This window comes from Ornithorhynchus anatinus, chromosome 17 (assembly GCF_004115215.2).
Source record: "Ornithorhynchus anatinus isolate Pmale09 chromosome 17, mOrnAna1.pri.v4, whole genome shotgun sequence".
NCBI classification, from domain to species: Eukaryota; Metazoa; Chordata; class Mammalia; order Monotremata; family Ornithorhynchidae; genus Ornithorhynchus; species Ornithorhynchus anatinus.
This window is the reverse complement of record NC_041744.1, coordinates 4,765,996-4,793,234: the sequence shown is the minus strand read 5'-3', so window position 1 is coordinate 4,793,234 and position 27,239 is coordinate 4,765,996. Positions and strand designations below refer to the sequence as shown.

Sequence of the window (27,239 nt, the reverse complement as noted above, 5' to 3'; positions counted from 1 at the left end):
ATTTGTCCGTTGTTTGCTCTTGGGCAAGTCACTTAACTTCTCTGTGCCTCAGTTACCTCATCTGCAAAATGGGGATTAAGACTGTGGGACACACACCGTGTTTAACCTGCTGCCCCAGCACTTAGTATGCTGCCTGTCACATAGTAAGCGCTTAACAATATCATTAAAACAAAATGCTCCCTGCTCCTGTGGTTGCTCTTCCTTCCCTCTCTCTGGACTGGTCCCTTTATAAAACAGGCTTGGTGGTACCACCTGTTGCCCCATGAGATTCTGGGGTGGATAAATCCTGGACCTCGAGATGCCCGTGACAGTTAACTTGACGACGTCCCCCGCACAACTTTGCGGAAGTCTGCCAGCTTCATGCGATCTAGAAGGTTTCTCTGGGAGGACCCCTTGGACCCCCAAACCTTCCCTCACCGGCTCCCAAACTTTGTGACCTTCCCCACCTCACAAAACCCGACTCTGGACTGCAGAACTCAGGAGCAGAGAGCAGTCAACACTGATGAAAAATAAAAAAAAGTGCCTGGTACCATATAGGTGACCAGGCATAGGTGAGGCCCACCAAAGCAGCATTGCTTAGTGGATAAAGCATAGGCCTGGGAGTCCAAAGGAGCTGGGTTCTAATCCTGGCTCCGCCACTTGTCTGCTGTGTGACCTTGGGTGAGTCACTTCACTTCTCGGTGCCTCAGTTCCCTCATCTGTAGAGGGGGGATTAAGACTGTGAGCCTGTATGGGACATGGACCGTGTCCAACCTGATTAGCTTGTAACTATCCCAGTGCTGAGTACAGTGTCTGGTACATAGTAAGCACTTAACAAATACCATAAAAAAATCAGACTGTCTGGAATAAAACTAGACAAATGACTACCTTAGATGCATTCCCACATCTTTCTGGAAATGTGAATTAGTGTTTCAGAGAGAGGGAATGGAGTTTTTAGAGTCTGGTCACAGACCAGACGTCCCCCGTGGCAAACATATTTCTGAAACGGCTTATTAATTATGGATAAATGAAGCCCTCTCTTGAAGTGTGAAATCACATTTGCACCAACAAAGTCAGAGAACAGACCCTGGCCGTACCTAAGTACATATAATAGGTTTCTGTTTGAAATAGTTCTGCGAGCTAGACTTATATATAGGAGCTAATGAGATACGCTTATTTGACAAATAATAATGTTTTTGTTTTATCACAGCTTTTGTCCAAACTTTCAATCGGCCTGGAAAATACCACTGTTTAGTAACATAACATCTCAGGACCCGTCAGTGCTGACGGTTCCCGGCTGGGGAATTTGCTGTCTCTATTGCACTCTCCCAAGCGCTCTGTACAGTCCTTGGCACTCAGTAGATGCTCAGTAAATACCACCGATTGATTTACTCCTGGAACAATAGCCTAAATAACAATAATGATGGTCCCTCATTGAGCACGTACTGAGTACCAAGCACTGTGCTAGGCGACAGGGAAGATAATCAGATCAGATACAGTCCCTATCCCACGTGGGGCTTCCTGTCAAAGAGGGAGAGAGAGCAGGTAATTTAACCCCATCTGAAAGGTGAGGAAACTGAGGCACAGGCAGGCTAAGTGGCTTGGCCAAGGTCACCCAGTGGCTCGGCTCTCCTTTGCCCCTCTTCTCTTTATAACTAGCGGTCAGGTTGCGTTTCAGAAGAGCACATCTGTTATACTGTGAAACCTCATCCATGTGGCATCTATAAAACTTTCATTTCACATTTTGCCCACTGCGAAACACTAGCGAAAGTTGTCAGCGTGGCCACTCACAGGCCTATGTTGCCTTGCTTAGGTTGTGGAGTAAGAATGAAAATATCCCAACTTGTTCACCTTTCTCATCCTCTAAATAGGAGGGCTTGAATTCCCAAAGAACTTTTCTTCTTCTAAAGTTCTTTCACATCAGTTCCCTTGTTTTAACCTCACAACAGCCCTGGGAGAGACAGCTATCAGTTTCTCCATGTAACAGGGGAGGAAACCAAGGCACGGAGAGGTGAAGTGTCTTCCCCCAAGTCACACAGCAGCTCAGGAGCTGAATTGAGATAAGAACTCTCCTGATCTCAGCATGAGTGCTGATCCCATGAGCTCAAACACAGTTGGTGAGCTGTTTTAAGCCCCAAACCTTCCTCACCACTCCTATATCTGACAACCTTCCTAATGATAAATGCTTACTATCTGCTAAGAAGTGTATTAAGTACTAGTGTACAGAATGAATCAGATCAGACACAATTCCTGCCCCACAAGGGGCTCACAGTCTATCGGCGGGGAGAACAGGTATTTAATCCTCATTTTACAGATGAGGAAACTGAGGCTCAGAGAAGTGAAGTGACTTGGCCAAGGTCACCCAACAGGCAAGTGACAGAATAGGGATTAGATCCCAGGTCCTCTGACTCCTAGGCCCCAGGCTCTTTCCACTAGACCGTACTATGACCTTGGAAGTCTGCAGAGCAGTAAGAGACTAGATGCAGATCTTCAACAAGCTACTTACCCCTGCGTAAAATCATCTCCCGGAGAGAAGGAATGAGATCAGACACTAGACTCTATTGATAAAACTGTGACCGGGATCACATTAACATATGACCAGCATCAGCAAAACCCCAGGTCTCATCTAGGAAAACATGTCTTCGTCACAGGTCACAGACTAAACACGGACGGAACAAAACCAATTATGGGAAGAAAGGAATCGTGTCTGTGAGAAAGCAAGGAGCTTTAAAATGTGCCGTGTATAATTCACACCAAGAATGGGCCAAAGAAATATATCCTGAAGTGTTTAGGGGGTTTAACCCATGCAGGCCGGTGCTCTTTCCACCAGGCCCACAACGCTGCCCTGATCTCACCCCCATTTTACCGATGAGGTAACTGAGGCCCAGAGAGGCGAAGTGACTTACTCCACATCACTCAGCAGGCACATGGAGGAGCCAATCCTAGTCCCGTCTTCTTTCCGCTAGGCCGCACCTTTTTCGTCTGCCCCTCTGGTGAGAGAAGGGGCGACTGGAAGTTAATTTCTTTAAGCGACTGATCTGGGGAAAGGGATCAGCGGGGACGCCTCTTTTCTAGAGAGGGAGCTTCCTTTTGATGCGTCAGTCTCCAAGAAGGGCTCGGGGCTCGCCTCTCGGGGCTCACTTGGGACTCGAGGGGGCTAGGGGGTGTCGGGAAGGTGCAGGGGGCAGAGTCCACTGTCTGCTGCCAATATTTTCCTCCTCCCACTTTATATAACCCGGGCCACCTTGCACATAACAACATCATTCCTCAGGTGACGGAGCAGAAGGTCCATTCTGGTCTCTGAACTGTGGCTAACCAGATTGAAAACTGATTTATTTCTTCTGCTCCTGAAAGGCAAACGGCCACACCAAACTAAGAGCAGGTCGACTCGGGAGTTGTGCTGGTTCGGAAAGCCCCTGCCCAACTCTAGAAATCTTAAAGGTTGGGAGGGGGGAACCCTAACCCTTATCCTTTTGAAGAACATAACCTGATGGAAAGAGCCCAGGTCTGGGAGTCAGGAGACCTGGGTTCTAATCCCAGTTCCCTGCTCTGTGATGCTGGGCAAATCCCTTCACCTCTCTCTGCCCCGGTTTCCTTATTTGTAAAATGGGTATTAAATAACTTTCCTCGCTCCCTGTTAGAGGTGAATCCCGCTTGATAGAGGGTCTGGGTCTGATCTCATTCTCTTGTATCTCACCAGCGCTTAGTACAGTGCTTGGCACATAGTAAGCCTTTAGTGATACTGTGATAATTTCTGTTTTTTAAGTCCGAAAGACCGGAGTCTTGGAAGGGGTCGGAATTAATTTGGAAAATGGATGTGGTTTTTTCTATGGAGCCGATGGGGTGGCAGGGCATTTCAGAAGGGGACTGATGGGTTTACGCTGTTGACAAACAGGGAGACCATAATCTGGGACTGTTTGGAATGAGGGTGGTGCTTGCCATGCAAACACAATCAGGGACTCCCAGACATAAAGAATTACGCTAATCCGTCCTTGGATTTGCATTTGCATATGACTAGTGACTTCCATCTGTCTAATAATAAAAATAATAGTAATAATAGAAGCAGCATGGCATAGTGTGAAGCACCGTGGTGTAGCGAGAAGCAGCATGATTTAGTGGATAGAGCACAGGTCTGGAGTCAGAATGTCATGGGTTCTAATTCCGGCTCTGCCACTTGCCCGCAGTTTGACCTCGGGCTAGTCAGTTTGCTTCTCTGTGCCTCAGTTACCTCATCTGTAAAATGGGGATTAAGACCGTGAGACCCATGTGGAACGGGGACTTTGTCCAACCTGATTGCCTTGTATCTATCCCAGCGCTTAGAGCAGTGCTTGGCACATAGTAAGCGCAGACACATAGTGGAGCTGGGATTAGAACCCATACCAAAGAAGAGATGGATTAGAGAAGCAGCGTGGCTCAGTGGAAAGAGCCCGGGCTTGCGAGGCAGAGGTCATGGGTTCTAATCCCGGCTCCGCCGCTTGTCAGCTGTCTGACTTTGGGCAAGTCACTTCACTTCTCTATGCCTCAGTTACCTCATCTGTAAAATGGGGATTAAAACTGTGAGCCCCACATGGGACAACCTGATCGCCTTGTATCTCCCCAGCGCTTAGAACAGTGCTATGCACATAGTAAGCGCTTAACAAATACCACCATTATTATTATGCAGCTACTTCCCCAACTCAGCCTGTTGGCTTGCTGTCACTAGCTTCTAGCCAACCCAACCGTATTTTTTATTTTCAGGGAGTGAAGCGAAAATTAACAAAAAACAAAGTGCTCTGCCTGGGATATCCGGCTGACCCACAATAAGCCAGGGCAGAGGCTGAAATATTCGCCCGGATTTGCCCGTCGATGTTAATCAAGAGGCTCGCAGGAAGGCTATTTTGACTGGCACCTCCAGTCAGGTTGTAGCCAACACATGTTGTAAAACGAGAGCGCAGGGGCCACCCGCTTAATGAATGCAGAGCAGCCGCCATCAATCAAAGAATCAACCGCCGTGGGCACGGGGCCTCTCCGCATCTGCCAACGCAAATTGAATGAACAATAATGAGCGTTATCTAATTAGTCCACCCAGCTGCAGTGTTGCAGCCCTGTATGGGCCATACCTTGTTAAATTTCATGGTATGGATAATGGAGTGTCTGAGTTATAATGATTAAGCGGGTCTGTGCGCATGCTTAGCGAAATAGAACTAGGTCGATTCTGAGGGAAAAAAAAGAAAAAAGGTCCTACCTTCAGTGGGCCATGGGGATGTTTAAGTGCGGTTTAGTTAGAGGAAGCTTGATTGCCCGGTGTGTTAGCTCATTAGTCCTTTGGTCCTGTTTGTCAGTTGGTTGGCAACTGGGAGACCTTGAGGCCTTGGACTGGGAGGGTTGCCTAGTCGGGTTTTTTGGTCTGCCAGGCCTCCTGTAACCATCTCGCCTCCTCACTCTAGGGGAAGCAGCGTGGCGTAACGGGGGTCCAGAAGGTCGTGCGTTCTAACCCTGGCTCCGCCGCTTGTCTGCCGTGTGGCCTTGGGCAAGTCGCTTCGCTTCTCCGGGCCTCAGTTACCTCATCTGTAAAATGGGGATTAAGACTGCGAGCCCTGTGCGGAACAGGGACCGCGTCCCACCCGATTTGCTTGTGTCCGCCCCAGCGCTTAGTACTGTGGAGTAAGTACAGTGGACTCAGTATGGTGGACTAAGGTCTAAGCCTAGAACCTTTAGTTTGCTAGTAAGAGCTTAACAAACACCATAACTGTAATTATTATTATTATTACCGTGGCCACCGGATCCCACCGTCGTCGATGTGGCAGCCCAGGGTGGTGATTTAAAGGGGGGGTGAGGTGGGAGGGTGAACCTTGGAGCTGTGTGAGGTGGGGAGGGGGACCCAGATTTGGGGGACGGAGGGGTTTGCAGTGCTGGCATGGACGAGTAGAGGGTGATGGCATCTCCTGATTCCAGGACTCTGTGATGTGATTGATCCCAGGGCAGGACAGGTGGTTGCTGAGATGGAAGTGGGGAGGACGGAGGGCAGAAATCTTGCAGCCCGCGTTGCTTTCTCGGGGAGTTCCCTGACAAAACAATTGATCGGTGGTATTTACTGAGAGCATACTGTATGCAGAGCACTGAACTGAGTGTATCAAGGAGCTCGGAGAGCTCAGTCGGTACAGCATCCGACAGGGTTCAAGTTCCTGTTCGGGTGGAAGTTTGTTTGAAACGCGGAGTGGCCTAGTGGGTAGAGCGTAGGCCTGGGGATCAGAAGGACCTGGGTTCTAATTCCAACTCTGCCACTTGTGTGACCTTGGGTAAGTCACTTAAATTCACCGGGCTTCAGTTACCTCATCTGTAAAATAGGGATTAAGACTATGAGCCCAACCTGAAAACCTTGTATCTACCCCAGGGCTCGCCATTTAGGAAGTGCTTAACAAATATCACAGTTATTATCATTCTTAAGTGCTTGAGGGAGTACAATCAGATAGACACAATTCCTCCCACAAGGAGCTTGAAATCTAACCAGGGAGACAGACTTTAAAATAAATTATAGATAGGAGAAGCAGCAGGGTTCTCTGGGGTTGAGGTGGGAAGAACATCAGAGCGCTTAGGGGATGGGGATCCAGGTGCAAAGGCTATGTACAATCGATCAATCCATCAGTGTGATATTTATTGAGTGCTTACTGTGTGCAGAGCACTGTACTAGGTTCAGGAGGTTGTGCTTGAAACATGGAAGGAGCCCCGGGCAGGATTACTCCCCTCCGGGCCAAGCCTGGGCCGGGACCACAGGCACCTGAGAGCTTTCTACCCCCGCCTTTTTTTTCTGTTCATTTCCCACCGCCTCTTGATCATTACTAATGGGATTAACTGATTAACACTGGAAAACATATGGTGGCAGGTTTTCCCCTTCCCACCTCTTCTGATTAATTCGTTCATTACATTTATGCATGATATTTATCTTTAGTGGGTTGCTATTCTTGTACATCTGGGCCCCTTCTTTCAGACGGCTTTTTTCACTCCACGAATGTTACTACATTTCCTTTTTTTTTCTTCACTGAAAAACAGGCAGGTAGGAATGAGGAGTCTTGCGATAGGGATTTCCTTTTCTTCCTGCTATTTTACACTCATTTGACCTACTCCTACGAGCCATGGATGGCTGCCATCTTAGTTTCAAGAGGAAGCAGAATTCTGCGGAAGCAACAGCTCTCTTTAAGTCCTTTAAATCTTTTCCTTTTCAAAATGTTGGGTCTCTTGCATGATCTTCTCCTGAGAGCCATGCAGTGTTTTTGAGTTTATAATAATAGCTATGGTATTTATTAATGATAGTATTTATTAAGGACTTTAAATGGCCCAAAGCATTGGATTTTTTTTTAATGATAGTGTTAAGCGCTTACTATGTGTCAGGCTCTGTATTAAGCACTGGGGTAGATTGGGTTGGACACAGCCCATATCCTACTTGGGGCTCATTTGGACTTGTAACTCCCCATTATATAGATGAGAGACTGAGGTCCAGAGAAGTTAAGTGACTGGCCCAAGGTCACACAGCAGACAAATGGCAGAGCAGGGATTAGAACCCAGGTCCTTCTGACTCACTGGCCCATGCTTTATCTACTTGGCCACGTGGCTTCTCTGGATAGATGCAGATAAGATCAGATACGGCCAAGTGGATGAATAGAATTTCCCAGGAATTGGTCGAAAGAGACATGAAAGAAATAGTCTACCAAGAAGACTGTGGAATGAGATCATTTGGGGTTTGAGAATTTTCCTGCCTCAACACCATAAGTAGATTCAGATGAAAGAACCCATTAAAGAGGTTTCAAGTGGAAGAACCCAGAGCTGGTAGAAAAAAGGGAAATCAGTTTGAATAGATTGTGTTTCTGTTGTGTGACTTTATTAGATGGTCAGGGGTGTGCCTTCAAGGGGTCTAATGAATGGAAGTGGGCCTGGGAGTCAGAAGGTCATGGGTTCTAATGTGGCTCTGACACTTGTCTAATGTGTGACCTTGGCCAAGTCACTTCACTTCTCCGGGCCTCAGTTACCTCATCTGTAAAATGGCGGTTGAGACTGTGAGCCCCAAGTGGAACAGAGACTGTGTCCAACCTGATCTGCTTGTATCCACTCCAGTGCTTAGTTCAGCACCTGGCACAGAGTTAAGCACTTAAAAAATACCATTATTATTATTATTATTAAGAGTGTGGAAAGTAGTGTAAATTTCTTGGAGACAGAAAACTCCTGGACTTTTCCATTTCTAAACTAATGACACAGTTCAACACCCCCAGGACAAGCCTAGTTAAGTGTAAGAATAATTGTGATATTTGTTAAGCACTTACTATGTACCTATCACAGGACTAAGCTCCTTGGGCAAGTCACCAAACTTCTCTGTGGCTTGGTTACCTCATCTGTAATCAAGACCAAGTCGATTAGCTTGTATCTATTTCAGGGCTTAGTACAGCGCCTGGCACACGGTAAGCGCTTAACAAATACCATAAAAAAAAAAGGTCAGACATAGACCCTCTCCCTCATGGGGTTCTCAGTCATTTAGAATGGAACTGCATCTTAAATTTCACAAGTCTGTAGGGAGCTTTTTATCACATCAACTTTTTCTCAGGATAATAAAACTTCCAACCCGCGACTTAAACCGTATGGAATCACTTACCAAGTGCATTAATGTCAGGCCGACGTTATCAAATTTTACAGATACTTCTGGCTAATAAATATACTTTGGCTTCAATTTTGGGGATAATTCTGCTCCATAACAAAGCATCCTTTTCTGAAAAACCTTGATAATTGGAGCTGAAGTTTTTGGGTCCAGATATTTTACCCATTTCACCTGATTGGAGAAGCAGCATGGCATAGTGGATAGAGCACGGGCCTGGGCGTCAGAAGGTCATGAGTTCTATTCCTGTCTGCCACTTGTCTGCTGTGTGGCCTCGGGCAAGTCACTTCACTTCTCTGGGCCTCAGTTACCTCATCTGTAAAATGGGGATTGAGGCTCTGAGCCCCACATGGGACAGGGACTTGTGTCCACCTGATTTGCTGGTATCCACCCCAGTGCTTAGTACAGTGCCTGGAACAGAGGAAGCGCTTAACAAATATCACAGTGATGATTTTTTTAATTATTATTCTCTGAGTTCCAGTGCTGGTTCTGCAAAGTGCGGCTGAGGGACCGTGCCCTGAGTAGTACAGATTTCCGGCCTGGAGAACCACCTGGGGCATTCGAGAATGTGGGCAGGCCCAAGGGGGAATCGTGACGGACAGCTGGCGAACGTGGTCGACCGAGCCCGCGGCGGCTACCATGGCAACCGCATGCCCGGACGTGGCACTTTGGCGCTGATGGTTGGATCAGCACTCCAACGAGATTGGCAGCTTCTCCCTCGCAGCCAAGGGAATGGAACTACCCTACTCCCCGCCCCCCGCCCCGCGATAAGGATTCGTGTTCACGATTCAGACTCCTGTCTATCTGGAAGGTGGCAGGATTTTCCTCTCCGCAAACTAGCAGTGAACCCTTCCGAACCACCTGAATTAGTGCTCTCTTTTGCTCCCCCCGACTCCTCCCTCCCCCTCCCCCCAAAACAGCCCCATCTCCTGGATTCCCCCTCATAAACCGCAGGCTCTAATTGTCCCCATTACAGCATCAAGCATAATCGTTAGCTGTAAAACCCAGCTCCTCATGCTTGGCTGTAGTATTCCAAATGCCTCCCTCTCCAAGCTAGTTCTATATGGGAGAGAATTATGAAATTGAGAGTCTCGATGCCAATCTTGGAGAACAAAGAGACCAATTAACCAGCTGAAGGGTTTTCAAGTGTCCCTAAATATAAATCAACATGCCAAACTACGCGCTATTGACGATTTTCCTTTAAATCCTGGCACACGTGCTTTAGCCCATCGCGGGCCCATTAGTTGACGTCTGTTGGCTTCGGAGTCCTGGCTTGCTGGAGGGAGAGAGGAGCACTCAATAAATACCATTGATTCACTGACTCACGATTGATTGACATCACCCCACTCCCCGGCCCCAAGGGACGTATGTATTAATCCGTAATTTATTTCTTCACTTATTTATATTTTTGTCTGGCTCCCTTACTAGAGAGTGATCTCCTCATGGCCAGGGAAGGTGTCTACCAACTCTGTTCTATTGTACTCTCCCGAGCGCTTTAGGACAGTGCTCGACACACAGTAAACACTCAGTAAATACCATCGATTGATTCAAGAGCACCGTCCTAAGCGCTCGGGAGAGTATAATAGACCAATAAACGGACACATTCCCTGCCCAAAATGGGCTTGCAGTCTAGATTGATTGGTTGGTTACCATGCTATGGATAGAGAGCAGTGGCATCTTTCTTTACTGCCTTGTTGCAGAGGTAAGGAAGTGCTGAGGGTCACTCTCAGTTCTCTGGTACCTGGGATAAACAGGAAAGACAGTTACAATAATCGTGGCATTTCTTAAGCATTTCCTATTCCTCAAGCACCTTTTCTAAGCTCTGGAGTAGGAATAAGTTAATCAGAATGGACACAGTCTCTGCGCCACATAAGACTTACAGTCTAAATAGGATAACAGGATTTAAGTCCCCATTTTACAGTTGAAACAACTGAGGCACAGAGAAGTTAAGTGACTTGCGCCGAGTCATGTAGCAGGCAAAATGGGGGAGCCAGAATTAGCTCCTCTGACTCCTGGGTCCATGTTCTTTCTACTAGACCATGTTGCTCCCAATATCAGGGCGTGTAGGGCAACCCTGAATAAATCAAACAATCAGTCTTTCATCAGTGCAGCCTACTGGGCCTGGGAGTCAGAAGACCTGAGTTCAAATCCCAGCTCCGCCAATTGCTTGCTGTGTGAAATTGGACGTAATTTATCCGTGCCTCTATTTCCTCAACTGTAAAATAGGGATTAAATACTTGTTCTCCCTCCTATTTAGACTGTGAGCCCCATGCCGGACAGAGTCTGTGTCACTGTACTAAGCTCTTGGGAGAGTACCATGCAAGAATAAAGAGACACATTCCCTGCCCACAGTGAGCTTACAGTCTAGAGGATGATCTTATTTATCCTGCCAAACTCCTGAAGTGAGAGATCCTGCCATTGGACTCCAATCACCCGAGCCCCAGTCGGCGTAGAAGCAATGTGGCCTGGGGGAAAGGGCACAGGCCTGGGAGTCGGAAAACCTGGATTCTAATCCTGGCTCTGCCACTTGGCTGCTGCGGGATCTTGGAAAAGTCTCTCAACTTTTCTGTGCTTTGATTTCCTCATTTTTAAAATGACAATTCAGTATCTGTTCACCCGCCCACTGCGACTGTGAGCCCCAGGTGAGTCAGGGACTAATATCTGGCCTGATTATCTTGTATCTACCTCAACTCTCAGCACAGTGCTTGGCATATAGGGAAGCAGCGTAGCTCCGTGGAAAGAGCCTGGACTTCGGAGTCAGAGGTCATGGGTTCGATTCCCGGCTCTGCCACTCGTCAGCTGTGTGACTGTGGGCGAGTCACTTAACTTCTCTGTGCCTCAGTTACCTCATCTGTAAAATGAGGATTAACTGTGAGCCTCACGTGGGACAACCTGATTACCCTGTATCTACCCCAGTGCTTAGAACAGCGCTCTGCACATAGTAAGCGCTTAACAAATACTAAAATTATTATATGGAAAGCACTTAACAAATACCAGGATTATTGCTATCGATATGAAACTCACAGAGGCCTTTAGGCCGGGGACTCAACCAATGATAAAGTCCTGAGTCCTACAGATCTGTGTGGAATTTAAACCACATTAGAAGGCTAACCTGCTGGAAAAATGACCATTGAGAAGAAAACTGATCCAGGCAGAGGAGTGACGTAAGGACTGGAGAGAGGAGAGGCTAGAGGCTAGAGGTCTGACAGGAGGCTGATGTCGTAGTCAAGTGGGACTATGATAAGTTCTAGGGCCAGAATGTGGACCAACATGGTGGCAGTTTGGAGGGAGAGGAAGGGGCGGATTCTGGAGATGTCAAGAAGGAAGCACCGGCGATATTAGGTTTCGGAAGAAGGGCGGGGAGCTTTCCAGAGGTTCCTAAACCAAGGTGGCCATTTTCTCCTCCAAATGGGTAACAAACAATCTTCCAGTAATTTATTTTAATATCTGTCTCCCCCTCTAGACTGTAAGCTCCTTGTGGGCGGGAATGCTTCTACCAACTCTGTTCTGTTGTAGTCTCCCAAGTGCTTAATACTGCATACAGGAAGCGCTCAAGGAATACCGTTGATTGAATGTTATGCTACCTCTGGAGAGCTAATGCCTTAAGAGAACCACATTTGAAAAACTAAGTGGGCCAATGAATTTTGCTCTACAAACACAGAGCAAAAGAGGAGAGCTCAGCACTGAGATGGGTTTCAAGAACTTGGATGCGACCAACTCTTCTTTACTGGATTCTCCCACGTGCCTACTTGGGAGAACACAATATAACAATCAACAGACAGTTCTTCTCTTTTTGTTTTAAAATGGCATGTGCTAAGTGCTCCCTATGTGCAAGGCACTTTACTAAGCACTGGGATAGATACAAGATAATCAGGTTGGACACAGTCCCCGCCCCATGTAAGACTAACAGTCTCGATCCCCATTTTGCAGATGCGGTAACCGAGGCTCAAAGAAGTTAAGCGACTTGCCCAGAGTCACACAGCAGGCAAGTGACGGGGCCGGGATTAGAACACGGGTTCTCTCATTCCCAGGCCCGGGCTCTACCCACTAGGACACATTGTTTCCCCTGCTCTTCTTGAGAAGAACATCTTTTGGCAGTGACGTATATTTCCGCAAGAATTCATCCCGCTTTCATCTTTCACACTGTAGCTTTGGCAGCCCTTACCCCTTCTTTCTGTAAATCAATCAATTAATGGTATTTATTGAGTGTTTACTTCGAGCAGAGCTTAACTAAGTCTTGAGGGGGAGATCGTCAGAGGTGCCTCTGAATACCAAGAACAGATCTGTGTAAGGCTGAGAAAAGACCAGTCCCTTCTGAGCACCTGAGGGCTTTTAAAAAAAATTATATTTTGGCTCCGATTACAAGTTGAGTACTTTCTCAGAAATCAAGAGTTTACAGTGCTTGTTGAACCACTGTGGCACATTTCACATTTAAATAGAAAGGAGGTACTCATTACAGAAATTTATTCCAGTCGTCCTTGTAGGCCAATGATTAAAGAACTGGCTTCACTTCCCTCCTCCCCCCCCCCCCCACCCTTATTCTTCGTGATGTCTCATTAGACCGGCTTTTTTATTGCTTTTCAGATCCATCATGATTTGTGTCAGCCGAGCAGTTATGGAGATGGACAGCTTATTATCAGCTTTAAGGGAAGAAACACAAAGCAAGCAGGACTGCTATGAAGAGAATCGGTAATTAATGTTGGGCTAGAAGGAAATAAAATGTGACACTTTCCCTTTGTTAGGCCAAATTAACCCCAGGGTTCCCCCTTATAGAACAGAGCGGGGAAGGATGTGCAAAGCAGCATGGCCTAGTGGCAAGAGCAAGGGCTTGGGAGTCAGAGGTCGTGGGTTCCAATCCCGCCTCTGCCACTTGTCTGCTGTGTGACCTTGGGCAAGTCATTTAGCTTCTGTGCGCTTCAGTTGCCTCATCTGCAAAATGGGGATTGTGACTGTGAGCCCCACGTGGGACAACCTGCTCATCTTGTATCTACCCCAGCGCTTAGAACAGTGCTTGGCACATAGTAAGCACTTAACAAATACCATAATTATTATCATTATTATTTCAAAACACTAGTTTTTTTCCAGAGGTGGCGAGGCCTGGATGGCGAAATGATCCCGTTTTGGCTTCTTTTCCCTCTGCCTGCTGATAAAAATTATTGTATCTGTTAAATACTTATTATATGCCAAACGTTGTGCTGAGCGCCGGATAGATATCAAACAATCAGATAAGAGCCAGTCCCAATCCCATCTGGGGCTCGCGGCCTAAGAGGAGGGAGACCAGGTGTTTCAGCCCCATTTTTACAGATGAGAAAACTGAGGTTCAGAGAAGCTAAGTGACTCGTCCACGGTTTCACGGCAGGCAGGTGGAGGAGCCGGAAATAGAACCCGGCTCTCTTGACTCCCCGCTCTGCGCTCTTTCCACTAGGCTACATGGCGAACAATTGGTTGCTGATCTTCCAATCGGTCAATCGATGGTATTTATTGAGGGCTTGCTATGTACAGAGCACTGTACTGAGCGCCCGGGAGAGTACAATGCACCAGAATTAGCAGATGCGTTCCCTGCCTCAACGAACGAGCTTATGTGGAAACTCAACTTGGTCTTCCAAGTTGGGAGGGGATGGCCCAAGTCTTTTGGTTTGGGACAAGCTGATTCCGGTGCCAAGCGCTGGTTTGAAATCTTAGCGGTGTGGGAATCCCTGGGAGAAGTGATGAGACGGGGAGGAGTCCTTGGAAATAGTAGCTGCTGCGCTTTTCTCTACCGCCGCCTCTAAGCACAGAAGCAGCCTGGCCTAGTGGAAAGAGCATCGACCTGGTAGTCAGAGGACTTGGGTTCTAACCCTGGCTCTGTCACATGTCTGCTGAATGATCCTGGGCAAGTCACTTAACTTCTCAGTTACCCCATCTGTAAAATGGGGAATAAGTCCTACTCCCTCTTAGTTAGACTGTAAGCCCCATGTGGGACAGGGACTGTGTGCAACCTGATACCATAATTGTAGGCACCCAGGAAATACCTGCCTATTCCTCCCAAAGGAGAGATTCGGGTTGGTTTTCCCAAACACGGAGCCTCATCGATCAGCGGAGTCCAGGAGAATAAGAAGGGGAGAATTAGCAGGGAAGAACGGACTGGATGCAACAGACACGTGAGAAAAGGAGAAATAAGAAAGAACGGACTGGATACCGCAGACACTTGAGAAAAGGAGAAATAAATAAGAAAGCACAAAACAACATATCATGGCTAAGGTAGTCACAGCCACTGTAGTCACCACCTCGGTCCCAAGAGCCACAGCCAGTCATAATAACCAGGTCACAGTTGGCAAGACCGCAAGACCCCGTCCAGCTCGATGTGCTTGTATCCACCCCAGCGCTTAGTACAGTGCCTGGCACATGGTAAGCAGTTCACAAACATCACACTGTGAAGTTACAACCCCAGATTCAAGAGTCACAGTCATCTTCACAGTAGTCCAGCCCCAGGGAGTGACCTCTGAAGTGCGCTCTGGATCTCGGGAAGGGAACGTGTCTGTCGTATTGTTATAATTGTACTCTCCCAAGTGCTTAGTACAGTGCTCTGCGCACAGTAAGTGCTCAGTAAATATGAATGAATGAATCTATAATTCCTGGGGGCCAGTGCCCGATGTAATGCCTAGGGAGCTCCCCTGCTTATGGCCGGTGGTCAGCCGGGAGGGGACTGACCCGGAGCGTGATCGGTGCGGATGCGGCGGGGGGAGGCGACTCCTCGCTCCCTGAGCCCGCACCCGCTCGGGGGTTGAGCCGTCAGCTCAAGCCACCGGGGCCTGTCGCCTCGGCAGCCTGTCTCTCGGACCCAGATCACTCACCCGATTAAATTAGTCAAGGAGAGAACCCATTACACAAATGCGCCTCGCCGTGTTGATTTACGGGAAGAAAGCAAGGCGCGGCTTACCTTTCTGGGAATGTATTATTCATAGGGTTTCAAGGTTTAAAATCCTGACAAACAACACAACCCCTTGTTCGTTCTTGTTTGCGTTCTCTGGGAACTTGCCGTTAACGGGTCTGACCTCAGCACACTTGCCAACTTCTTGGCCCGCGTTCACTCCCGGGGCACCTTTCCAGCTGACAGAATCCCAGATGTCAACTGAGCTGAACGATTATCTCAGCGGAGAGGGAGCAATAATAATAATAATAATAATAAGGTGTTAAAGGATTACCCTGGGTCAAGCACTGTACTAAGCGCTGAGGTAGATGCAACATAATCAGGTTGGATATGGTCCCTCTTCCACATGGGACTCACAGTTGAAGCCGAAGGGAGAACGGGTATTGAATTCCCTAAAGATGATGCTTAACAGTCAGAGGGACTGTTTTGACTCAGTGATATTATTGAGTGCTAACTGTGTGCAGGGCACTGTATTATGTGCCTCGGGAGAGTACGACACAACAAAATAACAGACACGTTCCCTGCCCACAACTAGCTTACAGTGGGCGACTCCAAACTGAACTCCTTGGAAAGGCTTTTATGGAATCCATTTCATGTATCAAAAAAAATGCGGTAGAATATGATTGACAATGACCTAATTAAGAATGATTTAAAGTCAACAGTGGGGATTTAATAATAATTATCCTATTTGTTCAGGGTTTACTATAGTCTTAATGCTGGGATAGATACAAGATAATCACTCAGTCAGTCAATCAAACAGTGGTATTTATTGAGGACTTACATATTAATCACATGGGGCTCCCATTCAAGAAAAAGGGAGAACAGGTATTGAATCCCCATTTTACAGATGAGGAAACAGAGAAGTTAAGTGATTGGCCCAACAGCACACAGTAGGTAAGCGGTGGAGTGGGGATTAGAACCCAGATCCCCTGAGGCCCAGGCTCTTAGTACCAGGTCCTGCTTAGTGGAATGCCAATTCTAAGCTATACCACCCCATCGACCCTGCGCCTCAAAAGCCCAGGCAGGAGGGTAGGACCTGGGGCAAGGCCACCTGATCATTCTCCCTGCGATTGGTCATCAGAAAGTCACATGGTCCAGCAGGGGGTTCTGCGAAAGGCCACCCCGCTCCTCCCTCCTGAGCGCAGTTCCGTGGATTTCCTCGGTGGAAAGGCGGAGAGGCCTTGTCTGGGAAAATGCTGTCCTTCACCGGATTAGTTATAATAATGTTGGTATTTGTTAAGCGCTTACTATGTGCCGAGCACTGTTCTAAGCACCGGGGTAGACACAGGGGAATCAGGTTGTCCCACGTGGGGCTCACAGTCTTAATCCCCATTTTACAGATGAGGGAAGGGGGCACCGAGAAGTTAAGTGACTTGCCCAAAGTCACACAGCTGATAAGTGGCAGAGCCGGGGTTCGAACCCATGACCTCAGACTCCAAAGCCCGGGCTCTTTCCACTGCTTCTCCTCCACCAGGGGAATGTGGGGACCAATCCCGGCAACCGAGACTAATGAATCTGGCCAAGCAGGCGGCGGATGGAGGAGGCCTGACCCAGGAACACTGCTGGAAATTAGCTTCGTCGACCCGAAGGCAGGAAGGACTGAACGTAGCCAGTAATGAGGAAATGTGCGAAGGAAAAAAGGTACAGTATTGAATTCTGAGAGCTCCCTTCTCTTTCTTTGTTAGCCAAGAGCCAGGAAAGGCCCAGAGCCCCGATCCCCTTTACATTTATTATTTATTATGGTATTTGTTAAGTGCTTACTAAGGGTCAAGCACTGTTCTAAGCGCTAGGGTAGATACAAAATGCTCAGGTTGGGCACAGTCCCTGTCCCACATCGGGCTGATAGTCGAAGTAGGAGTGAGAAGAAGTATTGAATCCCCATTTTACAGTTGAGGAAACTGAGGCCGAGAGAAGTGAAGTGATTTGCCCAAGGTTACTCAGCAGATGACTGGCTGAGCAAGGATTAGACTCCGGCTTCTCTGACTCCCTGTCCAGTCCTTATTCAACCCCAACCGTGTCCTTCACCCCCTCCCCAGAGGCGCTAGGGAGATTCGGTTCAGTCTTCCTCACCAAGGGAATGGATTGAGGGAATTTTGAAAATCCTAACTAACCCCCAGCCTACCCATTCTCTCTTGACTCTGAGAAGCGAAGAGCAGAGTTCAGTGCATCTGGATCTCAGTGGCGTCCTTCCTGGGGGGGGGGGGGGGGGCCTGTGAGCGGGGTGAGGAGCTAAAAGGAAATGTCTGGTCAGCAAAAGAGCCAGAGAGCTACTGGGTCTTTCTCTGGCCTCAAGCCCGAGCTCTCCGCCAAATAGCTCCCAGGAAAGGGACTTGGGTGAGAGTGGATGAAAAGAGAGGGGTGGCTTCCTGAGCAGAGCTGGGAAGGAAAAGGACATGCGGGTGCCAAACTGAGGGCCTTTAAGGTCACTTCATTCTCTTCCTTCAGAAATGAGGCAGAAGAGGGCGTGTGTGTGGAATAATCACCAAGTTGTTTCAGTGGGGGTGCTCAAGTGCCATGAAAAGAGGGATAAAATTCAGAATTCATAGACAGATGGATAGAATTGGTGTATATTTATAGGAAGCAGCGTGGCTTAGCGGAAAGAGCCTGGGCTTCGGAGTCAGAGGTCATGGGTTCGACTCCCGGCTCTGCCACTCGTCAGCTGTGTGACTGTGGGCGAGTCACTTAACTTCTCTGTGCCTCAGTTACCTCATCTGGAAAATGGGGATTAACTGTGAGCCTCACGTGGGACGAGCTGATTACCCTGTATCTACCCCAGCGCTTAGAACAGTGCTCGGCACATAGTAAGCGCTTAAAAAATACCAACATTAAATACCAATTCTCTCTCTCTCTCTCTCTCTAAATTAATGATAGTTAAGTGCTTACTATGTGCCAGACACTGTACTAAGCAATGGGGTAAATGCAAGTTAGCCAGGTTGGGCACAGTCCATGTCTTACATGGGGCTCATGGTCTTAATCTCCATTTTACAGATGAGGCACGAAGAAATGAAGTGATTCGTCCAAGGTCACACAGCAAACGAGTGGCAGAGCTAGGATTAGAACCCAGGTCTTTTGGTTCTTTCTACTAGACCATGTTGCTTCTCTTAGGACTTACTATATCTAGGGAGGTTTACTATTTCCTTAGGACCGAGGTACGTGGAAGGCCTTCGAATCAGACCCAGGCCCTGACCCAGCCGAGAGCTCACCTCCTAAGAGAGCGAGATGGAGGGTTTTTTTAGACCCGTTTTACAGATGAGGTAACTGAGGCACAGAGAAGTGAAGTGACTTGCCCAAGATTACCCAGGAGGCAAGCGGTGGAGCCGGGATTAGAACCTAGGTCCTCTGACTTCCAAGCCCATGCTCTTTCCACTAGCCCACACTGCTTCTCAAAAAGATGACCACGGGAAAGACCAAGAAAAGATCAAACCCACCACCTCAAGAATAAATGCTAAGTTATGGAGATCTCGCCTGCCTCAGAAAGAGAGGTTTTATGCGGTTTTTGGCATTTACAAATCCTTTGTGAAAAGGTCATCCTGTTCTAGGAATCTTTTATTAATGCTGAAGAGAGGCCCCCAAAATGTCACGTCTTTTTACCATGATATTTACACAAAAAAGTATGACTAAGCATATGAAATTCTTCAAGCCATGTGGCATTAACAAGGTCGGGAAACACGGTCCTTGCATCGGAGGGTGCCGAAGGGCCACCCTCTCTCTGCCGGCTACTGTCCTGGGGGAGATTTCAGGGATCCTTGGAAAATCTGATGGTCTTTCGGGTCCAGATAGGTTCCTGCCTGACCTCATCGGATCTCCCAGAATCTGAATCTGCCCAGAGCTGAACTGGTGGGAGGAGGGGTCACTTCATCTCAGGTCCAAAGGTGAGGGTCACCTCCCTCTGCCCTCGGACTGACCGAGGTCCAGCAGGAGCCTAGGAGAAGTGGGGAGGTGGAGGAAAAGATGGGCCTCACAATCCATTCACGAATCTCCATTTTTTTTTTCTAATGGTATTTGTTAGTGCTTACTACGTGCCAGGCACTGTCCTGAGCACTGAGGTAGATACAGAGAATTAGGTTGGACAGAGTCCCTGTCCTACACAGGACTTACAGATGAGGAAACTGAGGCACAGAGAAGTGACTCACCCAAGATCACACAGCAGACAAGCGGCAGAGCCGGAATTAGAACCCATGTCCTCTGATTCCCAGGCCTGGGCTCTTTCCACTAGGCTACACTCCTTTTCAATATGGAAAGCCTATCCTATCCTGAGGCCACCTATTCCTTGAACCTTGGGTGGTAGGGCAAAGTGGAGCCAGCGGCAGCAAATGTCAAGGAACTTAGAGGAGAAAATGTGGAGATGGGACACTGTTACCATATTCCTAACATTCGTAGAGCATCTGAGGAAAACACTAAAATCCTGAGGACAGAAGAAACCAGCTAAAATGTGATGCAGTAGATGAACTGAAGATACAGGGTGGTTTCCTCTATTTTTTTTAGCACGCTGTGGGTATTTTGGGGAACTTTCTTCTCCCTCAGGACATCAGAAGGGTGTATGTCACACGTCGAATAACCACAAGTACAGCAGGCTACCCAAAGAGCTCAGATTGCCTCCTGTGGTTTCAGCCAGAACGTTTCCAGCTCAAGATGGCCACACCAACGTGGCTGAGCAGGGAAAGGGCTCCACGTTCCCAATTTTTTCCCATTCGCGCCTTTTCCCGGGCAGGCACCAGCCCCGGTTGTTCAAGCCCACAAAGCCACTTTGTTTCAGTGGTATAATTTCTTACAATAACATTAACATATCATTGGAACTCATTACCTTTGGTGAAATAGCTCCCCATTGAACTGTGTCAGACTAATTATGTCAGTTCCTTTTCATTCCAGTTTTGTGCATCTCCAGAGAGTCGCACTGCAGCACAAGTAATAATGATTAAACTGCTGTCTAATGGTTCACTGGACAGCCAAACGGGGCGGGGGCGGGGGGGGGGGGGGGAGATTCCTAACAGACTCTAGGGAATTACAACCTTTACCCTCCATGCTGTTCTGTCTTTTAAAAGCCATTACATTGCAGTACTCTTCCAACTTTGATACAGGGCCGCTAGCACCTGCAAGAAAAATAAACAAGTGAAAGAGGAGGGGGTGGAGAAAGAGTTAGCAGAATCTAGGGAGGACAGAAGCAGGCAGCACCCTAATATTAAGCCCCCCTATCACTGGATGCGGAATTCATAATAGTAGTGTCATTTGTTAAGCGCTTACAATATCTCAAGCCCTGTGGTAGATACAAGACAGTTAGGTCTGACACAGTCCCTGTTCCCCCCTCTTAGGGCTCACAGTCTAAGTAGGAGGGAGAACAGGCATCGAACCCCCGTTTTACAGATGAGGAAGCTGAAGCACAGAGAAGTTGCCTGACTTGCCTCAGGCCACACGGCAGGCAAGTGGCAGAAATGGGATTAGAACCCAGGTTCTGACTCCCAAACCCGTGCCTTTCCACTAAGCCGTGCTCCTTCCCAATTCCTCTCACGGACTCTTCCCATGAATTTCGAGGCATTCCCCCGGAACACTTATGTCCATGTCCTGCTGCGCGTGGCTCAGTGGAAAGGGCAGGGGCTTGGGAGTCAGAGGTCATGAGTTCGAATCCCGGATCTGCCACTTGTCAGCTGTGTGACTGTGGGCAAGTCACTTCACTTCTCTGTGCCCCAGTTACCTCATCTGTAAAATGGGAGATTAACTTTGAGCCTCCCGTGGACAGCCTGATTACCCTGTATGTACCTCAGCGCTTAGAACAGTGCTCTGCACATAGTAAGCGCTTAACAAATACCAACATTATTATGTCACTTCTTGTCACTAATGTCACTTCTTCCTCCCTCTAATTTATTTCAGTGTCTGTTTCCCCTGCTAGACTGTAAACTCCTTGTGGATAAGGATCGTGTCTACGAAGTCTGTTGTATTCTCCCAAATCCATAGTTCAGCTTTCTGTGCATCGTAGACTGCAAGCTCCTTGAGGACAAAGATCCTCTCTTCTAATTCTATTATACTGTCCCAAGCTCTTAGTACAGTGCTTGGCACACAGTAGGTGCTCCATAAAGAGTATTGACTAACTGATTGATTGAGGGGGGTCACTGAAGAATGGATTTAGTATCTAAACAGGTTGAAATGTATAAAGGAGACCCACGTCCGCACTATAGAAAGAGGCTCTGGGAGGTTTAAAGCACCGCGGGTCGGCTTTGAGATGAAAGTTGCCGGTCCGATTGAATAGAAACCAATCATCTCTTGCCCTTTGGCAATTTTCTCACTTTCCTTTAGTATTCTAAATTTAACGTGGCTCTGTCTTCTGGCATAAAGGGAGGAAAGTGGTTCCAACCGGTTGGGATCAGTGGCGGCTTGAAAGGCGGGTCGGGCCTTGTGGGAGTTGGAGGCAGAGCGTCTCCCTCCGGAAAGCGTTTAAAATGGGAGGTCTATTTCCAAAGGGGATTTGTGTCTGTCTGGAGGTTGCCTTAACTCACCCTGCCTTCTTTCCAAGTTTTTGGAATCAGTGGTGGCAGCTTTTTGTTTCGAGGACAGAGGTGAAAAGGGGATAGGGTTATTAGGGGGGCACGAGGCTAGGTGGCAGGCTTCAAAGAGCCAACGGGCCAGGAAGCCACCATTTTGGGCCTTCTCAGCCCTGATGGGGCTCCCGCAGATCTGGTCAGATGTCTGGGAGGAGCGAGGCTGGTTGTCTGGTTCAGACAGCTGTGGGGGCAATAGAGTTGGTCAACACGATCCCTGCCCTCACTGTCTCGTCTGTCTCACCGCTGACCTCTCGCCCACGTCCTGCCTCTGGCCTGGAATGCCCTCCCTCCTCATATCTGACAGACAATGACTCTGCCTCCCTTGAAAGCCTTACTGAAGTCATATCTCCTCCAAGAGGCCTTTCCTGACTAAGCCCTCCTTTCCTCTTCTCCCACTCCCTTCTGCCTCACCCTGAATTGCTCCCTTTGTTCTTCCCCCAGCCTCACAGTACTCATGTACATATCTGTAATTTATTTATTTATATTTATATGTCTCCTCCTCTAGAGTGTAAGTTTATTATGGGCGGAGAATGTATCTGTTTATTGTTCTATTGTACTCTCCCAAACGCTTAGTACAGTGCTCTGCATACAGTAAGCACTCAATAAATGTGATTGACTGGCTGACTGACTGACCCTCAAGGATCAGTGGGCTGTCGGATGAAAGAACGCGAAAAGACACTTAACTTCTGCTAGTTCTGAATGAAGCATACCCCGGGGCATTCTACATTCATTTTACAATCTGGCTGTCTTGCCTCCACCAGCCCAACCCAACCTGGAAATCACAAGGAAAATCCATCTCATATGCCACAGAAACCACTCGACACCAACCCTCTCTTCACTGACCGAAAATGAATTTGGGAATTTGCTGTGGTATTCACCTATCATAGCCATACAGTCCAGTGCCCCGCATTCAGTGGGTGATCAATAAATTACCATCCCATTTTCTCAAGCACCTGGGAGAGTGCAATAGAATAAGTAGATGGATTTTTGCCTTCGAGGAATTTATAATCCAATGGGGAGTTTACCATCTAGTACAGTGCTCTATGCACAGTTAGTGTCATTTAGTGTGCTGTATTCAACAGATGCTCATTACATGCTCCAGAATCTTCTTTCGGGTAGAGGAAATGGCACCCACAGGCTCCGCCATCGTTCTTGTGACGTACTGAGCCATTTAACTACAGCAGGCTAGTTTAGCAGATGGATGGTATATACAGATGAAGCACTCTCTCTTTTCCACTAGGCTTTGGTTGAGGAAGGGGTTCCATCTTTCCCAGCCATTTGACCAGGAAACGTTATTAAAGTTAGACAAGTGTAAGCCCCACGATCCATTTCTGACAATTATAAAGTAGATTCTGGAGTTGGAGTTCTGTCTGAAAAAACCCAACAGCTTAGTGGGAACTCCAACAAGCCGAGTTCAGGCAGCCCAAGGAATATCTCTGTGTCACGTTATCCGGCGTGATTGTCTCCACAGTCCAAATAACTGCTCGGTCCTCTAGGGCTCAGAGAGCATGATTCCATCTTCTTTTCTCTGTCGCCTCCTTCCATCAGCACTAAACCTTTTTATTTTCCAATATTTGTTTTCATCCCAAAGCTTTATATTCTAGCCTCTCATAATTTTTCAGAGAGAAAAGTAGCCCTGTATATGTAAAGAAGGGTCAGGGGATGATCTCTGGCACTATTTAATCACCCTTGGTTTCCTAAAGATGGAAAAACCAGGAAATGTTGACTGCTCAGAGGGCTGTGCAGCAAGTCTGATTCAGAACCCGCTATAGAGTTGACAAGGGTCAGAGTGTTTTCAGGGATACCCTAAAGAGGAATAACCGTCTTTACAATAACGCTTCAGGAGGCTGATTTTCACCTCTAAAATCATTCACTGAGATGGTACACCTCCAATGACCAATCTATTGGTCATTTTCCTCCTATCCTATCCGCACTCCACAGTGCACTTTTGATGACGCAAACAATGTGATAATTCATTTCCTATACCAAGGAGAAGGTGATGCTTAGTACAGAGACTCAGGGGACCCTCCTCTGGAGTTTTGGCAGAGAGTGCTATATGGGATAGGGACAATTTCTCCTGTCCTTGTCTTTCTAACTATAAATCATTTGAATCTGTCTCTCTTTTTTGATTGTAAGCTTCTTAAGGGCAGGAATAGTGCCTTTTACCTCCCTTTTCTTTTTTCAATGGTATTTGTTTAAGCGCATCAAAATCGAACCACTGTAATCCCCTAGAGATGAAACTGCTCTCTCATCAAAACCGTTCACGTTTCATCTGAAGCACCGATGTGATTTGAAGTGGAAATTAAGTCCTGAAAGGACCCCGCGGGCGGACCACAGGAAGAAAGGGTTGGAAAATAACCACAAATGGGCTATAAACAAAACCATTATTGGGGCCTTTAGCCCCGTGTCTGTCCAAGTCAGAGGAGAACAGTTCATCTCGGGTTCCTCTCCCCACAGTGATTTCAGTTGAATGTGACCGTTTGCTGACGGATAAACGTGCTTGGGTTGGTAGGCTGGCTGGGGCTAAGTGCTGGGGTGGATACAACCAAATAGGGTTAGACAGAGTCACTGTCCCACATTGGGCTCACAGTCTTAATCCCCATTTTATAGATGAGATGACTGAGGCCCAGAGAGGTGAAGCGACTTGCCCAACCTTACCCAGCAGACAAGTGGAAGAGCTGGGATTGGAACCCAGGTCCTTCTGACTCCCAGACCCATGCCCTATCCACTAGACCACACCATTTCCCAAGATGTGACATCTCCAATCTAACGAGGGTCAATCTGAGGGAATTAAAATAACCGGTTTCCAGAACCAACATGATTTTTGAGGCGGAAAAGTAGGATCCTTCAGGAGTGTCTGAAGTAGGCTGGAAAAACTCACTCTTTTGGACTCCTTTTTGGTTCTAACTATTCAAATCACGCCCTCCGCAACAGAGATGACACATTCAGATCGAGTCCTCAGATGCATGCTAGCTGAAAATCCGGTCCACGGTGGAAGCAGATAAGATCTAACAGTCCTGTCTTTGATTGCCTGACTGTTACCTCTTGGGGCAAGTGACAGGTACTGGCCCACATTGCAGCAGGCCTGTCTGATGGGGCCCTTGCCGGACCACCAGCTCACTGGGAGGCCGGGAGCCTGTCCCTTTCCCTGATGTCTGTCCCCGCAACACCCCAGATCTTTCAAAGAATGGGGCAGGCAGCAGCTGAAGCGGCATGACCCTCCCACTTGAAAACGTTCCTCGACTGTGCCCAGAGCAAACGGCTTCCAGGTCAAAAAGGGTGAGAGGCCGGCCGAGTGGGGAGGTCGTGGACTCTTCTCTTGAAGGGACAGGCAGGGGTGGTCCTTGATTTTTCTTTCTTTACGGTATTTGTTAAGGGCTTACTATATCCCAGGCACTGTACTAAGCGCTGGGTAGATTCAAGCTAATCAGGTTGGACACAGTCCAAGCGCTATGGGAGCTCACGGTCTTATTTTACAGATTAGGTAACTGAGGCTCAGAAAAGTGAAGTGACTTGTCCCAGGTCACCAGCAGACAAAGGGTGGAGCTGGAATTAGAATCCGGAATTTATAAGTAAATAAATTAAGGATACGTACATGAGTGCCGTGGGGCCGAGAAGGGGGATGAATAAAGCGAGCAAGTCATGGAGACGTGGCGAGATAAGGAAATGAGGGCTCAGTCTGGGAAGGCCTCTTGGAGGAGATGTGCCTTTAATAAGGCTTTGAAGGTGGAGAGAGTAATCGTCAGCTATGGAGAAGGAAGGCATTCCAGGCTAGAGGCAGGATGTGGGGCAGAGGTTGACGGCGAGATAGACAGGATCAAGGTACAGTGATAAATCAGTGGAGCGAAGTGTGCCGTCTGGGTTATAGTAGGAGAGTAGTGAGGTGAAGTAGGAGTGGGCGAGGTGATAGGGAGCTTTAAAGTCAATGGCGAAGAGTTTCTCTTCGATGCGGAGGTAAATGGGAAATCACTGGGGGTTCGGTAAATGGGAAATCACTGGGGGTTCTTGAGGTGTTGGGATGCGTGTCCTGAACTTTTTTTTAGAAAAATGACGTGGGCAGCAGAATGAAGTATGGATTGGAGCGGGGAGAGAAAGGAGGCTGGGAGGTCACCAAAGAAGCAGTAATCAAGGCGGGATACGGCAAGTGCTTGGATTAATGTGGTAACAGTTTGGATGAAGAGGAAAGGGTGGATTTTAGCGATATTGTGCAGGTTGAACCGACAGGATTAAGTAATAGATTGTGAAGCGGCGTGGCTCAGTGGAAAGAGAACGGATTTAGGAGTCAGAGGTCATGGGTTCTAACCTGGCTCCGCCACCTGTCAGCTGTGTGACTTTAGGCAAGTCACTTGACTTCTTGGTGCCTCGGTTACCTCATCTGTAAAATGGGGATGAAGACTGTGAGCCCGAAGTGGGACAACCTGATTACCCTGTATCTCCCCCAGCGCTTAGAACAGTGCTCGGCACATAGTAAGCGCTTAACAAACACCAACGTCATTATTAGATTGAATATGTGGGGATGGGGATAATCAATCCCCATTCTGAGGATGCGGAAACAGAGGGTCAGAGAAGTGAAATGACTAGCTCAACGTCGCACAGGAGGTAAATGATGGAGCTAGGATTAGAACCCAGATCCTCTGACTCCCAGGCCTGGAATTTTTCTCAGGACTTGGAAGAGTGGCAGCACGCCCTTCTCCCCTGTTCTTCCTCGTCTTCATTTCCCAGAGTCACTTTGTCGTTCACTTGGGGTGACAGATCAGGGCTGTTCCAAGTCCCATTTTGCAGCTGTGATTGAAGACCACCAGACTTGTACAGCTCTATAAAAAGAGGCGTTTCTACCTCTTCTGCCGCCACTTGACAGTTGTAGATAGTTGGCCATTTTTCATGTGAGTTTTAGCTGGGAGGTCTTTGACTGCTCTGGAACAGAACCAAACCCAGAGGCTCCCACAGAGGAAAGAATTCAGCTTTGTTTCTATTGGGCCCTGAATAAATTCCTTCCCCCTACCCTGATTCCCTAAAAAAAGAAATTATTTCTCTCTGTGGGTATGGATTTATAAGAAGCAGAGGGATAGTTCAACCCTTAAGCTTAAGGTTTATATCTCGGAGTAGCAGGCAGGCATTAGTAGGAAATAATATACATTCTTTTTGTTGTGGTTGGGAAGAAAAGAGTTGGGTTCTCAGGAAGTCATTTTGGATTCCC

At 47.8% G+C, this 27,239-nt stretch overlaps 1 long non-coding RNA gene across 1 annotated transcript in view; it reads left to right on the top strand.

Annotated features, from left to right (window-relative positions):
• LOC114817984 overlaps window positions 1-27,239 on the top strand; it is a 44,527-nt gene that overhangs the window by 4,757 nt on the left and 12,531 nt on the right. The window contains exons 3-4 of the long non-coding RNA XR_005660987.1: window positions 13,184-13,288; window positions 16,984-17,150. This is a non-coding gene — a long non-coding RNA (uncharacterized LOC114817984). The remainder of the gene's footprint in view (window positions 1-13,183; window positions 13,289-16,983; window positions 17,151-27,239) is intronic.